Source organism: Carcharhinus amblyrhynchos, chromosome 10, assembly GCF_965287045.1.
Source record: "Carcharhinus amblyrhynchos chromosome 10, sCarAmb.v2.hapA, whole genome shotgun sequence".
Classification (NCBI taxonomy): domain Eukaryota; kingdom Metazoa; phylum Chordata; class Chondrichthyes; order Carcharhiniformes; family Carcharhinidae; genus Carcharhinus; species Carcharhinus amblyrhynchos.
Genome location: NC_137333.1, coordinates 90,160,479 through 90,177,069, shown reverse-complemented (window position 1 = coordinate 90,177,069; position 16,591 = coordinate 90,160,479). Strand labels below are relative to the sequence as shown.

Genomic DNA, 16,591 nt, shown 5'->3' with positions numbered 1-16,591 from the left:
AAGGTGAGAGGGGAGAGATATAAAAGTGGTCAGAGGGGCAATTTTTTTCACAAGGTGGTGAGTGTCTGGGACAAGTTGCCAGAGGTAGTAGTAGAGGTGGGTACAATTTTGTCTTTTAAACAGTTACATGGGTATGATGAGTATAGAGGGATGTGGGCCAAATGCAGGCAATTGGGCCTAGCTTCAGGATTTAAAAAAAGGGCAGCTTGGACAAGCTAGGCCAAAGAACCTGTTTCCATGCTGTATGGGTTCACACATGGGTGGCATATGGTTAGCACTGCTGCCTCAACATCAGGGACCCGGGTTCAATTCCAGCCTCAGGTCACTATCTATTTGGAGTTTGGACATTCTCCCCATGTCTACGTAGGTTTGCTCCAGGTGCTCCTGTCTCCTCCCACAGTCCAAAGATGTGAGGGTTAGGTTGATTGGCTATGCTAAATTGACCCTATTATCAGGGGGATTGTGCAGGTTGAATGGCCCCCTGCACTACAGAAATTCTATTTTATGGATTTTTAATGAAAGTTGTCAATGGTCACCATTACTATGACTAACTCGTATTCCAGATTTGTTAAGCAAATTGAAATTCCCCCAGCTGCTGTGATAAGATTTGAACCCATGTACCCAGAGCATTTGCTGGGTCTCTAATTACGAGTGGAGCGACATTATCACCACACGAACCCGAAACGAAGTTTATTTGTACTACAACACTAGGGGGAAACCTTTCAGCACATGCATAGATATAACTTTATCTGTTATTACGTAAAGTGAGAGATGTCTAAAGGATTAGAGTGTCTCTGTTTTCGTGTTGCTGAATTGTGTTTTTTGTGGAATGTTTGTACCTTATAACAGTCTTATATAGAACACGTATTTTGGAGCTATAATTTATGATGGAAAGTTTTGTAAACTATTAAATAAAGCAACATTGTTTTTAAATAGTTATCCCGGTAATGAATACACGCTGCCTGGCAGTGAGACATTTTCTCCCTAACAACCAGTTATAAATTTTAAGTAAAAATAAATCCATTAAAGAAGCAAGAGAAACTCTTTACCTCACTTTTTCTTCCTGACATTAAATATTTGATTATCTGGTAGCCGAGCTAGCGTGACCATGTCTAACTGCATTAATAATGAGTTTTGAGTTCTGCGATACAAGATATTCTCCCATTATTTTGAGGAGAAATGACATTAAAACATGGGCCTCCCTGAAAGCAACATCTCCAACCCCGACCGGAAAGGCGTGAGGAATGGTAAGCAACGTTGAGAAGGAGATGCGTTTGTTGGGGGGGGTGACATTGTCCTGCCGGCGTACGGAGACGCACGGTTTAACGGACTGTTTGCAGCCAATAATTCGGTCACCGCCGAGGAGAAGCTACCTGAACAATGTAGATGTGAAAGCCGATTCTTTTCTGCTCTTCCAGCACAGCCAGGAAATGGAGTAAGAAGTCTCACAACAGGTTAAAGTCCAACAGGTTTATTTGGTAGCACAAGCCATAGCTTTCGGAGCGTTGCCCTTGGGCTTATGGCTTGTGCTACAAAATAAACCTGTTGGACTTTAACTTGGAGTTGTGAGACTTCTCGCTGTGTTTACCGCAGTCCAACACCGGCATCTCCATATCCAGAAAATGTAGCCATTCGAGCCTCCGACTTTACACTCCGGGAGAACAAGTGGTGGACAATCAGATTGCTTCATTCAAGCGCCTATTTGCATTTTTCATGATTACCAATTTACTTATGCTATTTATTGCACATCACACAGTAAATCTCCAAAAGTGGGCAATGATGCTGAATTTTGAAATGTTGAACAGTGAAGAGATACCATCAACAAAGTACTTACCGAAGTAGACAGGTTAGTAAAGTTGGTTTTCAAAGATTGTAAAATGCTAATCGGAAGTTTTCTGCTGAACTGTGTTTCCTTGGGGATTTTTAAATGTTGTTCAATCATTGCTCCGGGTTCGTGGTTAATCTATAATGTTTGGGTGGAGTGAGTAAGCAGACTCGTTTTTCAAAATCTTAATAAGTTTAATCTTACAATAATCAACTTACTAAATGTAGCCCACTTACACAAGGATATTTTGGCCTTGGAGGGAGTGCAGAGGAGGTTTACTAGGCTGATACCGGAGTTGAGGGGGTTGAGCTATGAGGAGAAGCTGAATAAACTAGGCTTGTACTCGTCAGAGTTTAGAAGAATGAGGGGAGATCTCATTGAGACATATAAGATGATGAATGGTATGGATAGGATAGAGGTGGAGAGACTCTTCCCACTCAGAAAGGACAGTAGGACTAAGGGGCACAGCCTCAAGATAAAGGGGGGGGCGGTTTAGAACGGAGTTGAGGAGGAACTTCTTCACTGAAAGGGTGGTGAATCTCTGGAATCCTCTGCCTGTTGAAGTGGTGGAGGCTGCCTCGCTAAATATTTTTAAGACGTGGGTTGATGGGTTTTTGATATGCGAAGGGATTAAGGGTTATGGGGAGAGGGCGGAAATGTGGAACTGAGCCACGACAGATCAGCCAGATCTTATTGAATGGCGGGGCAGGCTCGAAGGGCTAGATGGCCTACTCCTGCTCCTATTTCTTATGTTAGAACATAAGAACATAAGAAATAGGAGCAGGAGTAGGCCATCTAGCCCTTCGAGCCTGCCCCGCCATTCAATAAGATCATGGCTGATCTGTCGCGGCTCAGTTCCACCTTCCCGCCCTCTCCCCATAACCCTTAATCCCCTCTCTTATCAAAAACCCATCAACCCGCGTCTTAAAAATATTTAGCGAGGCAGCCTCCGCCACTTCAACGGGCAGAGAATTCCAGAGATTCACCACCCTTTGAGTGAAGAAGTTCCTCCTCAACTCCGTTCTAAACTGCCCCCCCTTTATCTTGAGGCTGTGCCCCCTAGTCCTACTGTCTTTTTTGAGCGGGAAGAGTCTCTCCACCTCTATCCTATCCATCCCATTCATCATCTTATACGTCTCAATGAGATCTCCCCTCATTCTTCTAAACTCTAACGAGTACAAGCCTAGTTTATTCAGCCTCTCCTCATAGCTCAATCCCCTCAACTCCGGTATCAGCCTAGTAAACCTCCTCTGCTCTTCACTATACACAAAAAGCCAAGAATAACTGAATACTCAGAGGCCGGTATCCCTTCAATACATTCCCTTTATTTACAAACAGTCTCACTCCCAAGAGTGCTTCAGGTACACAAGTCCGAGTCCAGAGTGTCAGTAGCCTTGACAATATATATATAGATGAGACTCCCTGATGGGCACGCAATTATTACCAATCTTCTTGGCCAACCAAATAAACTAAATCAAATTAATGAGGGGACAAATTAAAAGAGGCAGCTCCAAAAAGGAGGGGAACCATCCAAAACAAAGGACAAAGTGGAAAGGAAACAAACATCAAATCAAAATGTGAATAAAGGGTCAATAATGCATGGAATGCATTAATGGTGCCCTCGGGCTCCATATGCTCCCTCTCCAGGGACACTCGACTGCAAATATAGCGGCAATAGAGGGGCTGGATGATGCCCTTGGTAGCCCGCTGCCTGGACACGCATATAGCAAGTCAGGACAGTCGGCCGGACAACACCCTTGGTAGCCCGCTGCCTGGACATGTATATGGCAAACTTTGCCAGGCCCAGGAGCAGTTTGACAAGGAGGTCCTCCTCCCCTGTCCCCCTCTGGACCCGGTGTCTGTAGATCATGGGACTGAAATGCAAACAAAACATCAACAAAAGGTTTTTGAGGAAACTAAAAAGAATGTGCAGTCTATAACACTGAATGTAGACATGGTTCACAGACTCCATGAGGTTGTAAAAAGGACAGGTCACTTGGGAGCCTTGTAAGGAACTGCCATATGCACCACCCTCCACCCCAGGTCCTCAAGAGGGATCCTCTCTCCATAGAGGGACATCCGTTGCCAGAGGCCACAAGGCCTGCCAAGATGTGTCCAGGCAACAGACAAGGAAGTGGTGGTGGAAGGTATGCAGCAGCAGCTCGTACAGGGAATGTCGCCGTGCAGTAGCAAAGGACACAGAAGGCAGCAGGCAATCATTATCTCAATCAGAGAACTCATACTCCAACAGGCCAATTTCATGGGCCACTTTGAGGTCGGCAGAATCGTACAGTGCTGCAGAGGCCCTTTGTTCCATCCAGTCTGCACTGATAAATTAGAAACACCTGAACTCCCACCTAACCCCATCTGCCAGCACTTGAATATTATGCCCATAGCCCTGAATGTTATGATGTGCCAAGTGCTCATCCAGATATTTTTTAAAGGATATGAGGCAACCTGCCTTCACCACTCTCTCAAACAGCACATTCCAGACTGTCACCACCCTCTGGGTAAAAGGATTTTTCCTGACATCCCTCCAAAACCTCCTGCCCTCACCTTGAACCCATGTCCCCTTGTAACTGGCCCTTCAACTAAGGGGAATAGTTGTTCCTTATCCACTCTCTCCATTGTCTCTCATAATCTTGTACACCTCAATCAGGTCACCTTAGTCTTCTCTGCTCCAACATAAACAACCCAAGCCTAACCAACCTCTCTTCATAACTTAAATGTTCCATCCCAGGCAGCATCCTGGTAAATCTCCTCTGCATTCCCTTCAGTGCAATCACATCCTTCCGATAATGTGGCGACCAGAACAGAACACAGTACTGTAGCTGTAGCCTCACCAAAGTTCTATACAACTCCAACATGACTTCCCTGCTTTTGTAATCTGTGCTGCAATTGATAAAGACAAGTGTCCCATATGCCTTCTTCACCGCTCTACTAACATGCTCTTCTGCTTTCAGAGATCATGGCCAAACGTGCCAAAGTCTCTTTGTACCACAGAACTTCCTAGTGTCCTATCATTCATTGAGTATTTCTTGTCAAATTACTCCTTCTAAAATGTATCACCTCACACTTTTCAGGGTTAAATTCCAGCCATCACTTACATGCCAATTTGACCATTCTGTCTATAACTTCTTGTAGCCCAAGACACTCTGACTCATTGTTAACCACCCATCCAATCTTTGTTTTATCTGCCAATTTACTAATCCTATCCCCCACATAGTCATCAATGTCATTTATATAAATGACGAATAATAGGGGGGCCAACACAGAACCTTATGGTATGCCACTGGACACTGGCTTCCAGTCAGTAAAGGAGCCTTCTGTCATCACTCTTTGTCCCCTACAACTGAGCCAATTTTGAATCCACTTCATCAAATTACCTTGTATCCCATGTGAATTTACCTTCTTTACAGGTCTTCCATGTAGGACCTTGCCAAAGGCTTTGCTGAAATCTATATAAACTACATCAACTGCACTACTCTCATCCACACACTTCGTTACATGCTCAAAAAATTCGATCTGATTTGTTGGGCGTGACCTCCCTCTAACAAAGCCATGCTGACTATCCCTGATCAAGCTTTGCCTTTCCAAGGGGTGGTAGATGCTCTGCTTCAGAAGTTTCTCTAATAGTTGCCCTACCACTGACTTGAGACTCACTGGTCTCTGGTTCATCTCTACAGCGCTTCTTAAATAGCGGAACCACATTAGCTGTTCTCCAGTCGCCCGGCACTTCCCCCATGATGTGGAGATGCCGGCGTTGGACTGGCGTAAAAACAGAAAGAAGTCTCACAACACCAGCTTAAGGTTTATTTGTAGCAAACGCCACAAGATTTCGGAACAGGCTGTCCCTTCGTCAGGTGGGAGTTCTGACCACAAACAGAGCACCAAGACACAAACTCAATTTATATGAATAATGATTAGAATGCTAGTCTCTACAGCTAATCAAGTCTTGACAGACTGGAGGGGCTGATTGTGGACAAGTCCCCAGGACCGGATGGAATGCATCCGAGGGTTCTGAAAGAAATGGCGGAGGCTATAGTGGATGCCTTGGTGGTTATTTTCCAGACGTCGCTGGATTCCGGGGAAGTGCCGGAAGATTGGAAAACGGCTAATGTTACGCCGTTATTTAAGAAGGGTGCCAGGCAAAAGGCGGGGAATTATAGGCCGGTTAGTTTAACGTCTGTGGTAGGTAAAATGTTAGAATCCGTCATTAAGGAGGAAATTGCGAGGCATCTTGAAGGGAATTGCTTGATAGGGCGGACGCAACACGGTTTCATTAAAGGGAAGTCGTGTCTGACAAATTTACTGGAGTTCTATGAGGATGTGTCTAGGGCAGTGGATAGAGGAGAGCCGGTGGATGTGGTCTTTCTGGATTTTCAGAAGGCGTTTGACAAGGTACCTCACAAGAGGTTATTGCAGAAGGTCAGGGGACATGGAGTTGGGGGTAGGGTGTTAGCGTGGATAGAGGATTGGTTGTCAAATAGGAGGCAGAGAGTGGGGGTCAATGGGTGCTATTCGGATTGGCGGTTGGTGACTAGTGGGGTGCCCCAGGGGTCGGTGCTGGGGCCTCAGCTATTTACCATTTATATAGATGATCTGGAGGAGGGAACCGAGTGCAGGGTGTCGAAATTTGCTGATGACACCAAGATTGGGGGAAAGGCAAATTGTGCGGAGGGTGTGGAGAGTCTGCAGAAGGATCTAGATAGGCTGGGCGAATGGGCCAGGAAATGGCAAATGGAATTTAATGTTGGCAAGTGTGAGGTGGTCCACTTTGGTAGGAAGAATGGTAGGAAGGACTATTACTTACGTGGCGAAAAACTGCAGCAGGCGACGGTGCAGAGGGACCTCGGGGTCCTTGTGCATGAGTCGCAAAAACCCAGCTTGCAGGTGCAGCAGGTGGTCAGGAAGGCGAATGGGATGCTGGCCTTCATAGCGAGGGGGATTGAATATAAAAGTAGGGAGGTCTTGCTGCAGCTGTATAGGGCATTGGTGAGGCCGCAGCTGGAGTACTGTGTGCAGTTTTGGGCGCCGCACCTGCGCAAGGATATTTTGGCCCTGGAGGGAGTGCAGAGGAGGTTTACTAGGCTGATACCAGAGTTGAGGGGATTGAGCTATGAGGAGAGGCTGAATAAACTAGGCTTGTACTCGTTAGAGTTTAGAAGAATGAGGGGAGATCTCATTGAGACGTATAAGATGATGAATGGGATGGATAGGATAGAGGTGGAGAGACTCTTCCCGCTCAAAAAAGACAGTAGGACTAGGGGGCACAGCCTCAAGATAAAGGGGAGGCGGTTTAGAATGGAGTTGAGGAGGAACTTCTTCACTCAAAGGGTGGTGAATCTCTGGAATTCTCTGCCCGTTGAAGTGGTGGAGGCTGCCTCGCTAAATATTTTTAAGAAGCGGGTTGATGGGTTCTTGATAAGAGAGGGGATTAAGGGTTATGGGGAGAGGGCGGGAAAGTGGAACTGAGCCACAACAGATCAGCCATGATCTTATTGAATGGCGGGGCAGGCTCGAAGGGCTAGATGGCCTACTCCTGCTCCTATTTCTTATGTTCTTAAAGGTACAGATAATGTGATGGAGAGAGCATTAAGCGCAGATTGAAAGGATGTGTATTGTTTCGAGACAGGAAAGTAAGTAAGATTTTGCAAATCCAGGCAAGTTGTGGGGGTTACAGATAGTGTGACAAGAACCCAAGATCCCGGTTGAGGCTGTCCTCATGTGTGTAGAACTTGGCTATCAGTCTCTGCTCAGCGACTCTGCGCTGTCATGTGTCATGAAGGCCACCTTGGAGAACGCTTACCCGAAGTTCAGAGGCCTAATGCCCGTGACCGCTGAAGTGTTCCCTAACAGGAAGAAAACAGTCTTGCTTGGTGATTGTTGAGCGGTGTTCATTCATCCGTTGTCGTGGCGTCTGCGTGGTCTCCCCAATGTACCAAGCCTCGGGACATCCTTTCCTGCAGCGTATCAGGTAGACAACGTTGGCCGTGTTGCAAGAGTATGTACCATGTATCTGGTGGATGGTGTTTTGATGTGAGATGATGGTATCCGTGTTGATGATCTGCTGTGTTTTACAGAGGTTGCTGTGGCAGGGTTGTGTAGTGTCGAGGTCACTATTCTGAAGGCTGGGTAGTTTGCTGTGGACAATGGTCTGTTTGAGGCTGTGCGGTTGTTTGAAGGCAAGAAGTGGGGGTATGGGGATGGCTTTGGCAAGATGTTTGTCTTCATCAATGACGTGTTGAAGGCTCCGGAGAAGGTGTCGTAGCCTCTCCGCTCCAGAGAAGTACTGGACGATGAAGGGCACTCTGTCCACTGTGTTCCATGTTTGTCTTTCTGAGGAGGTTGGTGTGGTTTTTGGCTGTGGTGCATCGATCAATGAGTCGAGCATTGATCATTGATCAAGCATTGATCCTGTTCTTATGAGGGTATCTTTCAGCGTCTGGAGGTGTCTGTTGTGATCCTCTTCATCTGAGCAGATCCTGTGTATATGGAGGTTTGGTACATTGGGAAGACCATGCAAACGCTACGACAATGGATGAATGAACACCGCTCAATAGTCACGAGGCAAGACTGTTCTCTTCCTGCTAGGGAACACTTCAGCGGTCACCGGCATTCGACCTCTGATCTCCGGGTAAGCGTTCTCCAAGGCGGCCTTCATGACACACAACAGCACAGAGTCACTGAGCAGAGACTGGTAGCCAAGTTCTGCACACATGAGGACATCCTCAACCAGAATCTTGGGTTCATGTCACACTACCTGTAATCCTCACAACTTGCCTGGTCTTGCAAAATCTCATTAACTTTCCTGTCTGGAAACAATGTACATCCTTTTAACCTGTGCTTAATGCTCTCTCCACTCACATTGTCTGTACCTTTAAGACTTGACTAGCTGTAGAGACTCGCATTCCAATCATTATTCATGTAAATTGAGTTTGTGTCTTTGTGCCCTGTTTGTGAAATCCCACCCACCTGACGAAGGGACAGCCTGTTCCGAAAACTTGTGGTATTTGCTACAAATAAACCTGTTGGACTTTAAGCTGGAGTTGTGAGACTTCTTTTTGTACTTCCCCCGTGGCCAGAGAGGAATTGAAAATTTGGGTCAGAGCCCCTGCATCTCCTCCCGTGCCTCCCTAGGGCCTAGGGTACAATGAGACCATAAGCCATAGAAGCAGAATTAGGCCACTCAGCCCATCGAGTCTGTTCTGCCATTAAATCATGGCTAATTTTTTTCTCAACCCCATTCTCCTGCCTTTTCCCCATGATTCCTAATTTCCTTATTAATCAAGAACCTATCTATCTCTGTCTTAAAGACACTCAATGACCTGGCCTCCACAGCCTTCTGTGGCAAACAGTTCCACAGATCTACCACTCTCTGGCTGAAGAAATTCCTCCAGTAAGTTCGTCAAACACAACTTTCCCTTCATGAATCCACGCTGCGTCTGCTTGATCGAGCCATTCTTTTCCAGGTGTCCTGCTATTTCTTCTTTAATGATGGATTCCAGCATTCTCCCAACTATGGACGTTAAGCTAACCTGCCTGTAGTTACCTGCCTTTTGTCTACCTCCTTTTTCAAACAGTGACGTCACATTAGCTGTTTTCCAATTAGCCAGCATTTCCCCAGAGTCCAGCGAATTTTGATAAATTTACTAGATTTTTATGAAGATGTAACCAGTGCAGTAGACAGAGGGGAACCGGTGGACATGGTGTTTTTAGATTTCCAGAAGGCGTTCGATAAGGTGCCTCACAAAAGGTTGCTGCAGAAGATTAAGGTACACGGAGTTGTCGGTAAAGTGTTAGCGTGGATTGAGGATTGACTGTCTAACAGGAAGCAGAGAGTTGGAATAAATGGGTGCTTTTCTGGTGACTAATGGCGTGCCGCAGGAATCGGTGCTGGGGCCTCAACTGTTCACCATACACATAGATGATCTGGAGGAGGGGACCGAGTGTAGGGTAACTAAGTTTGCTAATGACACAAAGATGAGTGGGAAAGCAAATTGCGTGGAGGATGTGGGAAGTCTGCAGAGAGATTTGGATAGGCTGAGTGAGTGGGCAAGGACCTGGCAAATGGAGTATAACATTGGCAAGTGTGACGTTATCCACTTTGGAAGGAATAATAGTAAAATGAACTATTATTTAAATGGTGAAAAATTACAACATGCTACTATGCAGAGGAACCCTGGGGGTCCTTGTGCATGAATTGCAAAAACTCAGTTTGCAGGTGCAGCAAGTGATCAAGAAGGCAAATGGAATGTTGGCCTTTATCATGAGAGGGATGGAGTGTAAAAGCAGAGAGACCTTACTGTAATTGTACAAGGTACTGGTGAGGCCACAACTGGAGTACTGTGTGCAATTTTGGTCCCCTTATTTGCGAAAGGATATATTGGCCTTGAAGGGAGTACAGAGAAGGTTCACCAGGTTGATACCGGAGATGAGGGGGTTAGTTTATGAGGAGAGATTGAGTAGATTGGGCCTGTACTCATTGGAGTTTAGAAGGCTGAGGGGAGATCTTATAGAGACATATAAGATAATGAAGGGGCTAGACAGGGTGGAGGCAGAGAGAATCTTTCCACTTAGAAAGGAAACAAGAACTAGAGGATACAACCTCAAAATAAAGGGGGGAGGATCAGTTTAGAACAGAGTTGAGAAGGAACTTATTCTCTCAGAGGGTAGTGAATCTCTGGAATTCTCTGCCCATTGAAGCAGTGGAGGCCACCTCATTAAATATGTTTAAGTCACAGGTAGATAGATTTCTGATCAATAAGGGAATTAAGGGTTATGGGGAGCAGGTGGGTAAGTGGAACTGAACCACTATCAGATCAGCCATGATCTTATTGAATGGCGGGACAGGCTTGAGAGGCTAGATGGCCTACTCCTGCTCCTATTTCTTATGTTCTTATGTTCTCGTCATCTCTGTTATAAAGGATCATCACTTAAGCTTGACGTTGTGCCCTCTTCTAGTTTTTCCTGTAGTAGAAACATCCTCTCCATGTCCAATGTATCCAAGCCTCGCAATATCCTGTAAGTTCCAATAACATCCTCCTCATCCTTCTAAACTCCAACAAGTACAGATGCAGAGTCCTCAATTGTTCCTCATATGACAAGCTCTTCATTCCAGGGATCATTCTTGTGAAACTCCTCTGGACCTTTTCCAAGGCCAGCATATCCTTCCTTAGATATGGGGCCCAAAACTGCTCACGGTACTCCAAATGGAGTCTGACCAGAGCCTTATACAGCCTCAGAAGTACATCCCTGTTCTTGTATTCTAGCTCTCTTGACATGAGTGCTAACATTACATTTGCCTTCCTAATTGTCAACTGAACCTGCACATTAACCTTAAGAGAATCTCGAACAATGATTCCCAAGTCCCTTTGTGCTTTTGATTTCCTAAGCATTTTCTCATTTAGAAAATAGTCTATTCCTCCATTCATCCTTCCAAAGTGCGTAATCTTACACTTTTCCTTATTGTATTCCATCTGCCACTTCTTTGCTCACTCTCCTAACCTGTACAAGTCCTTCTGCAGCATACCCTGCTTCCTCAATACTACCTGTCCCTCTACATATCTTTGTATCATCTGCAAACTTAGCAATGGTGCCTTCAGTTCCTTCCTCCAAATCGTTAATATATATCGTGAAAAGTTGTGGTTCCAGCAGTGACCCCCTGAGGCACACCACTAGTCACCAACTGCCATCCTGAGAAAGACCCCTTTATTCCCACTCTCTGCCTTCTGCCAGTCAGCCAATCCTCTATCCATGCCAAGATGTTACCCTTAAGTAGGGAGGTCTTGCTGCAGCTGTATAGGGCATTGGTGAGGCCGCAGCTGGAGTACTGTGTGCAGTTTTGGGCGCCGCACCTGCGCAAGGATATTTTGGCCCTGGAGGGAGTGCAGAGGAGGTTTACTAGGCTGATACCGGAGTTGAGGGGATTGAGCTATGAGGAGAGGCTGAATAAACTAGGCTTGTACTCGTTAGAGTTTAGAAGAATGAGGGGAGATCTCATTGAGACGTATAAGATGATGAATGGGATGGATAGGATAGAGGTGGAGAGACTCTTCCCGCTCAAAAAAGACAGTAGGACTAGGGGGCACAGCCTCAAGATAAAGGGGAGGCGGTTTAGAACGGAGTTGAGGAGGAACTTCTTCACTCAAAGGGTGGTGAATCTCTGGAATTCTCTGCCCGTTGAAGTGGTGGAGGCTGCCTCGCTAAATATTTTTAAGAAGCAGGTTGATGGGTTCTTGATAAGAGAGGGGATTAAGGGTTATGGGGAGAGGGCGGGAAAGTGGAACTGAGCCACAACAGATCAGCCATGATCTTATTGAATGGCGGGGCAGGCTCGAAGGGCTAGATGGCCTACTCCTGCTCCTATTTCTTATGTTCTTATGTTCTTATGTTCTTATGGGTACTTAACTTATTTAACAGTTTCCTTTGCGGCACCTTGTCAAAGGCCTTCTGAAAATCTAAATAATCCACATCCAATGATTCTCTTTATATAACTTATTACGTCCTCAAAGAATTCATCTAGACCAGGAGATTTATTCACTTTTAAGACTGCCAACACCTCCAATACCTTGTTCTTCCCTATATCAGTTTGCTCAAGAACCTCACAGTCTCTGTCTGAATTCCAAACCATTGTCCTCATTTTCTTGGGTGAAGACTAATGTGAAGTATTCATTCAACACTCTATCAATGCCCCCTGGCTTCACCCACTAGATTGCCCCCCTTTGTCCCTAATGGGCCCTACTCTTTCTGTGGCTATCCTCTTCCCATTGATATACTTACAGAATAACTCGGGACTTTCCCTAGCTTTACTACCTAGTCCCCTCCCCCTAAGTCCAAAGAACGTCAGCAGCCTATGCATCTCACAGGTTTCTTGTGGCTTTTCAGCATCAGGTCCAGTTACCCCAACTCAGCATCTGATGTGGGCGGGAGTTTGTCTCTTATGATTTAAATGCCGGAGATCTGGTTTCCTCAGGAGGCAAAGGAGTAGCTGTGGTTTTGTCCCCAGTCTTCATTTAAGACTCCAAAGACCTAACCAAGAGTGATGTAGACGTGGGGCTGGCCAGTCTGGGAGGACACTCCTCAGTTCTCGATCTGCTGGGTATTGTTGCTCCTGGACAAGTTGTGATTTCTGGCCCATATGGATGTCCATGCCACTTGGTCTGGGCATCCACTATGACTGACTAGAAACATCAAATCCATGGATGAGCCTGCATAATTCATATGTAGCTGAGTCCATGGTCCAGGTGTTTTTTTCTAGGTAGCCTTGCCCATGCATATTTTGTAGGATACCGGCCTCATCCTGGAGTCAACTGTTCCTAGTAGCCACACAGGATCCTTGGCATAACCAGGTTCAAAGAGATCAAACTTAATGTAGTGTGGAGTTGTCTGCCCATGAGCAATTCAGTGGGTTCCATTCCTGTAGTGACATGGGGGGGTTATCCTGTAATCAATAACCAATGGCAGAGCTTGTTATCCATTGAGGCTGTTGGCTGTTCATTTAAATCAGCTTTTGAAGTCTGGACCGCTGTCTTTACGAGGCCTTTCGATGATGGATGGCATTCTATTGTCCTGATATTTTGAATTGCAATCAACTTCTTGCAATATATCTTGCGGATGGTCTACACTGCTGTGTACTCCTGGCTGGCAAAAGATGTCCCATTCTCAGAGAATAGCACCTCTTGGATCCCATATGTCAAAAAGGAGGTGCAAAGTTTCTTTACCGTTATCGTTGTAGGTGTCAAATGCACTCTATGAATGTCAGTGCCACTTGGTCTGGGCATCCACTATGACTAGAAACATCAAATCCATGAATGAGCCTGCATAATCCATGGTCTACCCGTCCATTCTCTGGTGTAGGGGAGCTACTGGTGGCAGCCTTTGTCCTTATTGGCATTGCTGACACTGACCCACAAGCGCCATTGTGCCCGCATCCATTTGGGACCACCAAACATAGCTTCTTGCAACATCTTCATTTTGGATACTCCAAGGTATCCATGATATAGTTCAGCTAGTACGGAATGGTGGTCCAGACAAGAAACAACCACTCGTGCTCCCATAGTGGTATGCCTTCTTCTATGATGAGGTGCTCTCTTCTACTCCAATACAGATGGAATTGGGGCAGTACTGGTCTTTCTGTTTCTCCCTTCAGTACTAATTGCTTAACACCAGTCCTAGAAACGACTGTAACTCCTGGATAGATATGGGAGCTGGGGCATCTTTAATCAACCACACCCAGTCCTCCAAAGGATGTAGACCTGACTTTAAAGTTTATTTATTAGTCACAAGTAGGCTTACATTCACACTGCAATGACGTTACTTTGAAAATCCCCTAGTCACCTCGCTCCAGTGCCTATTCGGGTACACTGAGGGTTAAATTAGCATGACCAGTTCACCTAACCTGCACATCTTTAGACTGTGTGAGGAAACCGGAGTACTTGGAGGAAACCCATGCAGACATGGGGAGAACATGAAAACTCCACACAGACAGTGACCCAAGCCAGGAATCGAACCTGGATCCCTGGCGCTGTGAAGCAACAGTGCCAACCACTGTACCAAATTGTCCAATTGGTAGTCCGGATAGGTATCTTGAGATATCAACAAGCCCATTCTTGGTTGCATGCTGGCCCTTGTAAAATGACTAAGAACTTCCTCCAGGCTCTGTAGGTGTTCTGCCTTTATTTTACTGTAATGACATCATCATTCTGGTAAATGGTCACCTGGAGTAAAGCTTGTAACATGTTCTCCATTGTTCTCTGGAAGATCAAGCAGCCTGACGATACCTCAAAAGGTAACCTTGTGTATTAATAGAGGCCCTTAAGAGTACTGATTGTGGAATATTTCTGCGAATCCTCATCCAGCTGCAACTGCAAATAAGCATCACTTATATCTAATCTTGAGAATGAGTCCCCCTACCAACTTGGCATTTAAATTCTGTATCTGGAAAATCGGATATTTGTCCAGCTGTGAATAACAGTTTTTTGTTTGTTTCAAGTCCTCCCCAAAATGGACTGAACCATCCGCTTCAACAATGGCATGACTGATGCTGGACAGATCTTATGATACCTTCTTGTTCCGGTCTTCTACTTTCTGTTTCCAGTTTTCCTTTAAAGCAAACAGTACCAGGATGGCCTTGCAAAATTGCGGGACTATGTCCTGGTGGACATGTAAGGTCACCTTAGTTCCTTTTATGATTCCTAGCCCTTTTCGTAAAACCTCCAAGTAGTTTAGCAAGCCTTCACTCAATCGCCCATTTTCTAACTGGATATTGTTTACCTAATCCTGGAGGCTTTCTGTCAATCTGTTTCGCCCCATTAGGTTCGGAGCTCTCCACCAACATTAATGATAACTGAACCAGTTGTTTATTGTAAGAAACAGGAACAAAGGTTGTACCCATAATTCTCAGAGGTTCCCCTGTGTAAGTTCTCAGTCTTGATTAAAGTTAAGCATTGGAGTCCAGTGTGAGCTTTATTGAACACTGATCCTTCGACCACCAATACAATCGGGCCTTTATCGACCTCCATTAATACTGGTTGCCCATTTAATCTTGCGATCATCTTAATTGTGTCTGATTTGAACATTGCTATGCAGTTTACTTGTTCCATGTTGGAAACGGGTGGACCTTCCAGGGTGGCTCTCCTGGACATCGGCCTACCTACATGTTGTTCCCTAAATCTAGATCTTGAAGACTTCATTTACTACTCCAATTCCGCATACCAGGAACAATTACAATGCTTTGTGGAGGGATTCTGAAAGGACTGTTGACTGTCTGGTCAAATTTGGCTTTGCTTTGGGGCAGTACCATAGGAAGACCTGGAATTACTTGTATCAGATAATTCCTAAGGTGGGGGGGGGGGGGAGTTATGTTTTTGCCTGTATTCAAGTGGTGGTCACCGAACTCATCGAACTAGCATAGGTGTTCACTTCCGTCAGGATACCTTGCAACTTTATGCCCCATTTGCAGCATTTTTTAACAATAAGGCCAGCTATAGCACCTGTTTGAAGTCCAGTTTGGCTTCAGCCAACAGGCATTTTTAGATAGTTACATTATTTATCCCATATACCAAACAGTCTTTAAGTATTTCATTAAACGTAAACTCAAATTCACATGCTTCCACCGTCGTCTCAACCTTGTTAGGAAACCCATAACAAACTCCCCCATCTCCAGGCGTGCTGAGTAAAACTGGTACCTTCTCAGGATCAGAGGTGGCTTAGGGTCATAATATTCCCTCACAAAGTCCACCAATTCCTGGAAGGCTTTGTTATTTGATGCCTCCTGGAAGGTTAAGCTGTGAATAATGGCAAATACCAATGGTCCACAGTGGTCAGAAGAATGACTTGTTGCTTTTCACCTGCCACAATGTTGTTAATCCTAAAAAAGTAACTCCTGTGTTCCACATTTTAAGCCCAGTCCTCCATAGCAGGGTCAAAAGCTTCTAAGTAGAGGCATGATGCCAGTGGGCTGACGAATGGCAGATGGAGTTTAATTCAGACAAAAGCGAGGTAATGCATTTTGGTAGATTGAACCAGGGCAGGACTTACTCAGTTAATGGTAGGACATTGGGGAGAGTTACAGAACAAATAGATCTAGGGATAAATGTTCATAGCTCCTTGAAAGTGAAATCACAGGTGGACAGACTGATGAAGAAGGCACTCGACATGCTTGGTTTCATCAGTCAGAACATTGAATACAGGAGTTGGGACGTCTTATTAAAGTTGTATAAGACATTAGTAAAGCCACACTTGGAATACGGTGTGCAATTCTGG

The 16,591-nt window shown here is 45.4% G+C and overlaps 1 protein-coding gene across 1 annotated transcript in view; it reads right to left on the bottom strand.

Moving 5' to 3' along the window:
- Window positions 1-1,529, bottom strand: part of LOC145349168 (nucleoside hydrolase-like) — a 28,543-nt gene extending 27,014 nt beyond the window's left edge. Inside the window, exon 1 of the mRNA XM_080197585.1 lies at window positions 1,374-1,529. The gene's annotated coding sequence lies outside the window, so the exon portion shown is untranslated. The remainder of the gene's footprint in view (window positions 1-1,373) is intronic.
- Between the last annotated feature and the right edge of the window lie 15,062 nt (window positions 1,530-16,591).